This window comes from Narcine bancroftii, chromosome 3 (genome assembly GCF_036971445.1).
Source record: "Narcine bancroftii isolate sNarBan1 chromosome 3, sNarBan1.hap1, whole genome shotgun sequence".
Classification (NCBI taxonomy): Eukaryota; Metazoa; Chordata; class Chondrichthyes; order Torpediniformes; family Narcinidae; genus Narcine; species Narcine bancroftii.
The window spans coordinates 340,592,223-340,592,850 of record NC_091471.1 but is presented as its reverse complement, the minus strand read 5'-3'; positions in this window follow the sequence as shown (position 1 = coordinate 340,592,850).

Sequence of the window (628 nt, the reverse complement as noted above, 5' to 3'; positions counted from 1 at the left end):
TAGCAGTTTCAAAAACTTATTAATTTGCATTTGGATGGATTAAGACATTTTCCAGATTATAGCGTATCGATGCATCAGATCAATGTATTAGCATAGTGATTTGTTTCTACTGTAGAACAATAGAAAGTGGGCTGATATCGCCTCAAACCGTGCATCTTGGCGCCTCACAATTTGGCGGGCAGCAACCTCCTTTGAAGAAGACCGCAGAGCCCACCTCACTGACAAAAGGCAAAGGAGGAAAAACCCAACACCCAACCCCAACCAACCAATTTTCCCCTGCAGCCGCTGCAACCGTGTCTGCCTGTCCCGCATCGGACTTGTCAGCCACCAACGAGCCTGCAACTGACGTGGACTTTTTACCCCCTCCATAAATCTTTGTCCGCGAAGCCAAGCCAAAGAAAGAGAACAATGAACATTATATCTAAGCCCAAAGCTCATGCAAGATTTGTTTTACGCACATTCACCATTTCATATTTAGCTATAACTGCCAGCATATTCTCAAAATATAATCCATATCTGAATTTCATCTGACCAAGTAAAAAAGTAGAAGAGGCGGGGAAGGCATCAAGCTCCTTGTTTTTTATTTAAGATCTGAGCATGTATGGTGAGTTCTATTTTACATGGGAGA